The sequence below is a fragment of the Martes martes genome (assembly GCF_963455335.1).
Source record: "Martes martes genome assembly, chromosome: 8".
In the NCBI taxonomy this organism is placed as follows: domain Eukaryota; kingdom Metazoa; phylum Chordata; class Mammalia; order Carnivora; family Mustelidae; genus Martes; species Martes martes.
Window position 1 is genome coordinate 99044592 of NC_137895.1, and position 10505 is coordinate 99055096.

A 10505-nucleotide genomic window follows, 5' to 3' on the forward strand; every position below is an offset into this window, starting at 1 on the left:
AATTTTAGTATATGTGCTGCCGAAGCGAGGACCGAAGAATGATAAATTAATGTAAATTCTGTTAAAGATTCTGAACTGATGCACTGTCGTTCAAATTAATTACAAATTCCTTTGACATTTAAGAAGCACCATAAATCCAGCTCATAGTTGTGTCTACTATTCTGAAACCCTGCCCACTACCTGCTCAGTTAGTTTTTTCTTTTCTCCTTCCTTGTGCGTGATTATTTTACACTAGTCACACTATTTAATCGTGGATATTCGCATGTCTCTTTGCCCTAATGGTGAACTCCCTAAGGCAGAATCTAGGGTTTACTCACCTTTATAGTCTTTTCATAAGGGGTAGCACAATGATGTTTGTTGAAATGAAGGAACTGTGTGTTTTCAATTTTTTTTGCCAAGCTAGACCTGTTTTGCCATCACCACCTTTTTTTTTTCAGTTTTTTTTTTAATTTTTTTATTTTAATAAACATATAATGTATTTTTATCCCCAGGGGTACAGGTCTGTGAATCGTCAGGTTTACACATTTCACAGCACTCATCATAGCCCATACCTCCTCAATGTCCATTTCCCCACCACCCGCTCCCGTCCCCCCTCCCCCCAGCAACCCTCAGTCTGTTTCTTGAGATTGAGTCTTTTATGGTTTGTCTCCCTCCCAATCCCATCTTTTCATTTTTTCTTTTCCTACCTCCCCCCAACCCCCCCCACCTTGCATCTCCACTTCCTCATATCAAAGAGATCATATGATAGTTGTCTTTCTCCGATTGACTTATTTCGCTAAGCACGATACCCTCTAGTTCCATCCACATCGTTGCAAATGGCAAGATTTCATGTCTAAAAATATGGAACGCTTCACGAATTTGCGTGTCATCCTTGCGCAGGGGCCATGCTAATCTTCTCTGTATCGTTCCAATTTTAGTATATGTGCTGCCGAAGCGAGCACCCATCACCACCTTTTAATGCAAATCCAATAATCAAATTTTAATGAATGTATAATACACCTGTTCCGTGCTCTCAAAAATATAATTGGGTAAAATCAACCCTGTTAACTGTGATACAAGAGAAAATTTTATGTTATGAAGGTGAAAAAGGAAGCAGCATTCATATCTGTTTGGAAGAATCAGGGAGGCTTCCAGGAGGAGAATGTGATGGTTTTTAATGAATGAGTAGAAGTTAGTAATAAAAAAAAAAAAATGTAGTATGGGGCACCTGGGTGACTCAGTCAGTTAAGCCATACTTGATTTCAGCTCAGGTCATGATCTCAGGGTTGTGAAACAAGCCCCATAGTGGGCTCTGTGCTCAGCAGGGAGTCTACTGGATTTTCTCTCTCTCTCTCTCTCTCTCTGTCTCTCTGCCTCTCTCCCCGCCATCTCTCTCATAAATAAATAATTTTTTTTTTTTAAAAAGCATAGTACTAACATTGAAACCAACAATGAGAAAGGATTATAAAGCTCACAGCCATACCCAAGTAATATAAGAATTGCTAAGATAATAAAGGTGACATCATAAATCAGTGGGCAAAGAAAAACTTAATAGTGAAGGAGACATGATTATGGGGAGAAAAATTCCTATGTCCTTCCACAAAAACAACTACATGTGTAAAAAATAAAACCATAAACTAGAAAACAAATGCAAGCGAAAATTTAATTGATCCAGGGATAGGAAAGAGCCTTTTAATTATGAAAGGGTTAGAAGAAAGTACAAAGGAAGAGATTGACTTGACTATAAAAATGTCAAGAAAACACAATGCCAACATTGTAACATATGTCAGATATGTAACATATGTAACATATGTTAAGGTGCTTAACATTTTAAGACCTGGTAATCATAGAAATGCAGATTAAACTTCTATTTTTCACCTATCAGGTTTTTTGGAAAACTTTTAAGTGCTGGTAGATAAACATCTGCAGTGAGTTTGTTCTTAAACATTGCAGATGGAGTGTAACTTAGTATGACCTTTCTGGTCATAAAAACATTGCATAAAAAATTGCAAAACATTTGGCAATATACATTTAAGTTAAATGAGAGTATATATGTACAGTGTCTAGAACACTAAGTCAATACCTGTTTAGTTTTCATGTCTGTCATTATTTTTACTATTGTTTTTATTATCAATAACATTATCGTACCGTTTAATCAGCACAGTGCCTAGAATAATACCTTAACTTGGTGGATGTTCATTAAATATTTGATTGGCTAATTGTCCTTGTCACATAAGAATTTTTTTTTTCAAAGATTTTATTTATTTGACAGACAGAGATCACAGGTAGGCAGAGGGGCAGGCAGAGAGAGAAAGGGGGAAGCAGGCTCCCCACTGAGCAGAGAGCCCGATGTGGGGCTCGATCCCAGGACCCTGGGATCATGACCTGAGCCGAAGGCAGAGGCTTAACCCACTGAGCCACCCAGGCGCCCTGTCACATAAGAATTTTATAGGAAAAGCTCCTCTCCATTCACCTGTCCTTACCTCTGCTCATATGCATACCTCTTACTCTCTCTCCAGTATAAATAAATAAAAGCTGAAGCACCTGGGAGGCACAGTCATTCAAGCGTCCAACTCTTGGATTTGGCTCAGGTTGTGATCTCAGGATAATGGGATCTGAACCCTGCAAGGGACCCTGCACTCACTGCAAACTCTACTTGAAACTCTCTCTCCCTCCCTCCTCCCACCACACTCTCTCTCTCTCTAAATAAATAAAATCTTGTTTAAAAATTTTTTTTAAGATTTTCTTTGAGAGAGGGGGGAAGGGAGCACAGAGGGAGTGAGAGGGAGAAGTACATTCCCTGCTGAGCAGAGAGGCCGATGCTGGGCTCAATCCCAGGACCCTGAGATCATGACCTGAGCCAAAGGCAGATGCTTAACTGACTGAGCCACCCAGGTGCCCCCCCAAAAATATTTTTTTAAAGAATTTTATAGGAAGGGGTCCTGGGTAGCTCAGTGGGTTAAGCCTCTGCCTTCAGCTCAGGTCATGATCTCAGGGTCCTGGAATCCAGCCCTGCATCAGGCTTTCTGCTCAGCGGGGAGCCTGCTTTCCCCTCTCTCTCTGCCTGCCTCTGCCTACTTGTGATCTCTTTCACTGTCAAATAAATAAAATCTTAAAAATAAAAAAGAATTTTATAGGAAAAGACATAGAGTTGATGACATGTCAACTTGTTAAAAATTAAAGCTATAAAGAAGTTATCTGGAATGATCATGTGGTTCAGCCTATAAGGAGGATACTTTGTACAGTACTAAGAAAAAAAACTGTTATTGATGATATGTTAGCTATCTTTTGCTGCATATCAAATAACCCCAGAATTACACACCAAGAGCGCTAGGTGGGTTTAATCGGTAGAGCATGTGATTTTTGATCTTGGGGTGATTAGTTCAAGCCCCACATTGGGGTAGAGTTTACTTAAAAAAAAAAAAAAGTATTTGGGTGGCTTAGTTGGCTAAGTGTGTGCCTTCAGCTCAGGTCATGATCTCAGGGTCCTAGAATTGAGCCCACATCTGGCTCCATGCTTAGAGGGGAGTCTTTCCCTCTCCCTTTCCCCCTCCCTCTGCTCATGCTCCGTCTCTCTCAAATAAATAAGATCTTTAAAAAAAAAATATTTGGGGAGCCTGACTGGCTCAGTCAGTAGAGCCTGCAGCTCTTCATTTCAGCATCATGAGTTTGAGCCCCACATTGGGCTTGGAGAATATTTTTAAAAAAACAACAACAAAAACTTAGTGGCTTAAAACAATGGAAGTCATGTATTATTTCTCACTCAATTTTGGAGTCAGGAATTCAGGTGGGTTTCAACCGGGCATTTCTGTTTCAGTCTCATAAGATTGCAGTCAGATGTAGGCTAGGGCTGTGGTTGTCTGAAGACTTATCTGGAGTGGAGAACCCACGTCCAAGGCAGTTCTCTCACATGTCTGGCAAGTTGGCTTAGTCTATTGGCCACGTGGGCTTTCCCACAGACAGCTTGAGTGTTCCCACAGCATGGCAACTGGCTTCTTCTGGAGCGAGTGATCGATCTGAAAGACCGAAGCACAAGCTGAAGTGCCTTTTATGACGCGACCTTGGAACTCAAACATCACGTCAGCCATGTTCAGGGCCAGCCTTGATTGAATTTGGGCAGGAGAGTAATGAAGGGCATGTGCTGGGGAGTAAGGGTCAGTAGAGGCTATCCTGGGGGCTGGCTACCACAGATGAGGATGACGTTTTCAGCTGGAGCATTGTCTGCTTAAAAGTGTCTAAGGATGGAAGCCCTTATGTGTTCCTTTATAATACTGCTCAAGAAGTTGTTTCTTGGGGCCCCTGTCTGGCTCATTTGGAAAAGCGTGTGACTCTTGATCTCAGGGTTGTAAGTTTGAGTCCCTCATTGGGTGTAGCGATTACTTAAAAAATAAAATCTTAAGGATTGCCTGGGTGGCTCAGTCAGTTAAGTGTCTGCCCTCAGCTCAGGCCATGATCCCATAACCCTGGGATGGATCCCTGCATCAGGCTCCCTGCTCAGCGGGGAATCTGCTGCTTCCTCTCCCTCTCCCTTCTCCTCTCCCTCTGCCTCTCCCTGCCCCTTGTGCTCTCTTGCTTGTGCGTGCTCGCCCTTTCCCTCCCTCTCAAATAAAGAAGTAAAATCTTTAAAAAAAATAAAATCTTTAAAAAAAATGTATCTTAGTTTCAGCCATGATCTCTCCTCTTAAGTCTAGAAAAACAATTCTGTTCAAGACTATTGATTTGATACTGCTCTTTACAGCTTCTTTGGAAATTTCCCTAGTGACAGTACCAGTGACAAAACCATTTTAGTGGTAACAATGCATTTTGGGGGCAAAAGAACATTAGCAAGAGAGCAAGGTGATGATTCATTCCTTTATTCAAGCATCTGTTCTTGTCATTTATCTGATAAAGAGTGGACTAAATTTTATGTGTGGTTGATAGACACGTACAGTAACTTACACCAGCAATAATTTTACAACTTAGTTATTATGCCAGTTAATTATTGCACAGATTTTATATTATTTGGGCTCATTTCCCTTTTGCTGTTCTATTTTCTTGACATAATATTGACATAATAATAAAGCTCATTGATTTAGCAGTTACTATGTGCCAGGTGCTGCACATCTCAGTGATCTTCCAACAAACCTTCAGAGGTGTGGTTATCACCCTTTGTGTAGTAATTAAGTAATGTGTACAAAATACACGCAGTAACTGACAGGGCTGGGATGCAAACCAAGATCTGGGTCTCTTTCCTGCCTTGAGCATGGATGCTATTAGTGACTTATCCCCCATACGAATGCCTCCCCCCTGAGAGGTCAGAGACATCCACATTGTTATTCAGGCATTTTCAAATTTTTTCTGTAGGTATCTTCCTTCCTGTGTTGACAGAATGGTTTAAAGTTTTGATTTCAGGCAGAAGTCTTTTTCGGCTTACCAAGAGGAACCAGATATCTGATATGGGACAACCTCCTTCATTTTCTTTTCAGATTATTTACTAAAAAATACCAGACAAGTAGTGATACATTATATAGCTCTTCAGCACCTAACTTTTGACTAAATTACCTTCCTTGTTGTATGTAAAAAAAAATAAAAACTAGCCTGACCAGGGACCTCCGGCTGTCTCATTTGGAAGAGTATGCTATTCTTGATCTCAGGGTTGTGAGTTCGAGCCCCATGTTGGGTGGAGAGATTACTTAAAAAAAAAAAAGTCTGACCAAAAAAAAAAGCAAACCATCCCCCCCACACACAAAAAAACATGCCACTTTTTGTTACAATTAATTAACTTCCCATTTTGTTTTTCTGCACATATAAATATAACATGACTTTGAAATCAAGATTAGGAGGTTATACATATATATTATATATATTTATATCTGTATAAATATAGGTTATAAATTTATATGTGTATGATATGTATAAATATATATAAATGTATAAATATATAATATGTATGTGTATATGTATATATGTATATCTAATATACATATTAGGGTGATGAATTAAGAAACTAATCCAAGCTTAAAGAGAGAAAGAATATTTCGGATCTGTTCTCTAAATAACCATTGACTAATATTGGTACCGAGCTGCATTGTCCAGTATTTGGTAGCCACTAGCAATATGTGGCTATTTACATTTAAATGAGTTGAAAGTAAATAAAATTTGGAATTCAGTTCTTCATTTGCATTAGCCACATTTCAAATGCTCAGTAGCCACCCATGGCTAGTGGCTACTATCCTGGATGGCCTTTTTTTTTTTTTTCTTAAAGATTTTATTTATTTATTTGACAGACAGAGAGAGATCACAAGTAGACAGAGAGGCAGGCAGAGGGAGGGGGAAGCAGGCTCCCTGCTCAGCAAAGAGCCAGATGCGGGGCTCGATCCCAGGACCCTGAGATCATGACCAGAGCTGAAGGCAGAGACTTAACCCACTGTACCACCCAGGTGCCCCCCTAGATGGCCCTTTACCAGAATTTCCAGCATTATAAAAAGTTCAGTGGGTGGGGCACCTGGGTGGCTCAGTGGGTTAAGCCTCTGCCTTTGGCTCAGGTCATGATCCCAGGGTCCAGGGATCGAGCCCGCATCGGGCTCTCTGCTCAGCAAGGAGCCTGCTTCCCCCTTTCTCTCTGCCTGCCTCTCTGCCTACTTGTGATCTCTTTCTGTCTGTCAAATAAATAAATAAAATCTTAAAAAAAATAAGTTCACTGGGACAGTGCTGGAAAGAAGCAATAGCATAAGAAAGAATTTCACGGATGAAACAAAATAAGCCAGAACGAACGGCAAGGTCTATAATTATTTTAATCCTATTTCATACTTTCTTCTTGACAATATTCACATTTACACTTTTTCTTTATAATGTTTTATGTGTATATATTTCTACATAAAAAATAATTGTAACTAAATTTCAGTACTTAATGCATTCCAGGAATTGTGCTAAGTGCTTCATCTGAATTAACTCATTTAATCCTTAGGACAATACTATGTTTGTTGTGGGAAATTTAGAAAACAAAAAAGAGAAAGAGAAAACTAACCTTAATCCCCAAACCCAGAGATAATCGTTGTTGACATTTCTAGTGGATGCTGTAGTGATTTCTAGTGGATGCTGTAGTCAGCTGCCCAGATCCCAAGATACAGCGGCCAGGAGTCTTGGCTGCTGACGACTCACACTTGCATTTTTCTCCAAAACTGCCTTCTGTGAAGGAAACTGCCTCATCTTGGGTCATGTTCACTCCCTTGGGGCAGCTGAAATCCAATGACTGGTCAGTTGTGGAGGTGCAAGGCACAGTCCCTCAACTGTAACAATCTGGCACATTCAGCCTTGGAATTTCCCATGGGACCAGTTAAAGCTGCTGTGGCAAGTGCCCTGCAGTTCACCTTCCCCTGCCCAGTCCTGCTTCCCTCACAGGCCCTGCTCCTGAGAGTGGTCTTGAGTAAACCACCTACATGCAAATCCCTGCCGCAGAGTCTATTCCCTAGAAAACCCGGCCTCAGTCAATATTTTCAGAAGGTGAGTTTCTAGGTTTTTTTTTTTTTCTTTTTGCAGATCTCTGTTTTAAGTTTTGTTTTTTTTTTTTTTAAAGATTTTATTTATTTATTTGACAGGGAGATAGAGAGCACAAGTAAGCAGAGCAGCAGGCAGACGGAGAGAGAGGCAGGCTCTCTGCTGAGCAGGAAGCTGGATGTGGGGCTTGATCCCAGGACCCTGGAACCATGACCCGAGCCGAAGACAGCTGCTTAACCAACTGAGCCACCCAGGTGCCCTCTGTTTAAGTTTTTAATATCTGTCTAAATTTTACCCCAACAAATTTGATGTTTTCTTATTTATTGTTTTATATGTTAATTTTCTGGTTCATAAGATTTTATGAATAATTTTGCACACACCTAAGTATTTTTCTGTACTACAGTTTTTCTTAAGTTTTATTTATTTAATCTCTATACAAAGTGGGGCTCAAACTCACAACCCCAAGATCAAGAGTCACAGGCTCTTCCGAATGGGCCGTCCAGGCACCCCTGTACCACAATTTTTAACAGCCACCTGGAATTCATTTGGCACATCATAGTCCATTAATCTTGTATTCTCAGATATTTTGGTGTTTCCCAGTTTTTACTGTGGCAGGCCCTGGATCTCAGCAGGCCAACGCCCATTCCCAATTTTCCTCCTACTCACCTGCCTGTAGGATAGGAAAACCAAATATTCCCATATAGTTTGTTTTCCTCATCTTACTTACAACTAGGGCTAGTATCAGTTCTAATCATCAGGAAGTAAGGTGTAGATTACTGAGGTTGAGGGGGAAGTTCCAGGAAAGGGAGGCGTACATATATTGCCTTCCAGATAAAATGGGGTAGCCCAAACTGGTACCATTTCTTGCCTGTCCTTTCTGCTTTGTTAGCAGTGGGATGTCTAGAGCTGTAGTAGCCAACTTTCATCCATGAGGGAAAAGTCAAGAAAATTCAAGGCTTTTGGCCTTGAGAAAATAGAACATTTAAACTAATGCCAGCAAGACCTATCTTTGGATTTCTTGTTATGATAAGAAAGAACCTTTTTTTTTTTTTAAAACCTACTTGTGTTTGGATTTCCTGTTACTTACAGCTGAAATCATTTATAAACATCACTGTTCCTGACATTCATGATTAGAAGTAAGGCAGTGATGAACGTTGTGGGTAAATACTTGAATAGCAACAACTTAACGTAAAAATCAGGAAGAGAATTAGGATCCTGCATTTACAACGTTTCTTCTCCTTAACCAGATGTAGCTCTGTCCTTAACTTGCCCACTTTCTTTTTGTGAAGACCAGAAAAATAGCATACATAGGCTTCCTAAATTTTTCCAAAAGACAGTAATATTTGGGAGAGGAAATAGACCTTCTATACATCAGAAAGTTATCTCTTCACATAGGATATTTTAGCAAATACACTGAGCCATGGTGTTCACATCCACTAATACAGAATCAGCAAGGGTTTTTGGAGCAAGTATTGTGTACATTTTAGACTAAGTCATGAATTAACTCTCCATACATTTGACTGGAAATCATTAGTATCTCTAGAGTTAGGATATTTTATCCTCTCAGAATAAACATGGAGATTCAAAGAAGCTGAACTGAACTACCGTTTGAAGTGGGAAAGAGCAGTGTTGATTGCAAAATAGATACTGAAATTGTGTTTGATTTGTTTTCTAGTGGCAGGCACTAGACAATGCAAAACCTGAATCTGGTGAATCTATTTCCATGACTCCCACTTACTCATGCAGTCTTTTTTTTTTTTTTTTAAGATATTATTTATTTATTTGATAGGCAGAGATCACAAGTAGACAGAGAGGCAGACAGAGAGAGAGGGGGAAGCAGGCTCCCTGCTAAGCAGAGAGCCCAATGCAGGGCTCGATCCCAGGACGCTGAGATCATGACCTGAGCCAAAGGCAGAGGCTTTAACCCACTGAGCCGCCCAGGCGCCCCTACTCATGCAGTCTTGAGGCTGTTTCTAATTCTGCAGCCCAGAAAGCTCAAGTTGGTGGGTTCTAGTTCAAAGTAAAGGCTTGGGGATGATTTTTTGGTATCGTAGTGAATCAGAGTATCTAAGATCTGAAGTGTCCCAAGTTAAAGATGTCCTGGCTCATTCCTATTAGTGCTTAGGATGGAAGAGAGCTCCAGGTCTGGCCAGACTGCTTGCAAGTTGTTCCAGACTGCACTGCCATTCGTGAGCATAAACTAAAACTGAATTTGCATAAGCAGCAGAGTGAAAAAGCAACCCAAGGATATCATATATCGAATAAGGTTGTAATATCCACATTATATAAAGAAGTCTTAGGAACAGCAACAAAAAACATATATCCCCATTTTATTTTTTCCTTTTTCCTTTTTTTAGTTTTAGGTAGGCTCCACACCCAGCGTGGGGCTTGAACTCATGACCTTAAGATCAAGAATGATATATGCTACCAACTGAACCAGCCAGGCACCACATATATCCCAATTTCACAATGGGCAATGAACATATACAAATGAGCAACAAACATATGAAACAATGTTCAGTGTCACCGATAAAAACCACAGTGAAATGTCACCTTGTACTCATTAGGACAGCTCCAAACAAAAAGCTAGAAAATAACAAGTGTTATAAAGGATGTGGAGAAACTAGAATCCTTTTGCACTGCTGGTAGGAATATAAAGTAGTGCATCCCCTATGGAAAACAGTGTGGTGGTTTTTCAGAAAGTTAAGAATTAGAAATACCATATGACCCAGTAATCCCACTTCTGGGTGTATATCCAAAAGAATTGAAAGCAAGATCTTGAAGAGATATTTATGTACCCATGTTTGTAACAGCACTATTCACAATAGCCAAGAGGTGGGAGCAACCCAGATATCCATAAACAGGAATGGATAATCAAAATGTGTCATATCCATACAATGGAATATTATTCAGCCTTAGAAAGGAAGGAAGGAAGGAAATCCTGTCACATGCTACAGCGTGGATTTTGAGGACATTATGTTAGGTGACACGAGCTAGTCACAAAAAATCAAATCCCGTGTGATTCCACTTACATGAGGTATCCAGAGCAG